Raw genomic sequence first — 1,129 nt, forward strand, 5'->3', positions numbered from 1 at the left:
TTGTTAATGAAAGGCTTATATACTCTTCAGTATTAATAGCTTTTTCTAAGCTTTCAACCGTAAACTGTAAAAATAATGGACGTAGCAGCAGTGACGTCACAAATTGTTTTGTGTACTGCCATTTTGAGACTTTGAGTTTGGCCATTTGGCCGTCATCATCTTGGCTTTTTGAATGCAGACGTGGAGCTGGGGTGTTGTTTCTGGTTGCAATGGCGCTGTGCTAAGCTGAATGCTAAAGAGGGGTACAGTTGCAGATTTTAAACCCTTTTCAAGCGAGCCATCCAGTGGAGATTTACCGGCGGTTTAAAAATGTGCAAAAAAATATATATGTTCCACTAAAACAAGCTCCTTCCTGAGGCTATTTAGCAGACGTACCGTTGCTCCGTCCAGAGCTTAGCACCGCCCAACATGATTGTGATTGGTTTAAAGAAATGCCAATCAACAAGAGCATGTTTTTCTCCTATCCCGGAATGTTGTGTGGACTAGCCAGACCTTCCTTTGCAGCGCAACACGAGACTACCAGCGGGATGGCCTGAATCAACAGCAGTACATTTTCAGGATAATTGTCTGATTGCCTGACATCCGACGCGTGGCTCACACACTGGATGTCCCTCACCTTCATCTCTCTGTGTGTTGTCGTTCTCAAACTCTGTTCGCTTCAGGAAACAACTAACTTTGAGCTAGCAATCTACACGCTGAAAATTTGGACCGTGCAACAAGGCAGGTCTGCTTGGCTCTTTCTTGGAATTATTGTACAGATTTACAAAGAATATGTTTAGGACATTTCCTCTCTAACTGGGACATTTTGGGACTGATTGGGGGGATTGCTGTGGACAAAGTACACACAGAAATACACTGGTAAGAGCCAATGATGTTTAACCATGTATCAGCTAATTTAAATAGCTCACATTACTGTATTGTGTCAACAGTTAACTTCATTTAATATTGTATGTGGCGTTTTCTTTTGCGGGGTACAAATGGTCCACCAAAACAAGTTCCTTCCTGAGACTATTTAGCAGAACAAGCCGCTGAATAAGACATTATTAGGCGTACAAAATGTTCCTATTAACTTTGATGAAGTGTTAGGATTAGGGTTAAAAAAGGAAAATGTTTATTGACGTAATAAATC

The sequence above is a fragment of the Sander lucioperca genome, chromosome 17, assembly GCF_008315115.2.
Source record: "Sander lucioperca isolate FBNREF2018 chromosome 17, SLUC_FBN_1.2, whole genome shotgun sequence".
Lineage (NCBI taxonomy): Eukaryota > Metazoa > Chordata > Actinopteri > Perciformes > Percidae > Sander > Sander lucioperca.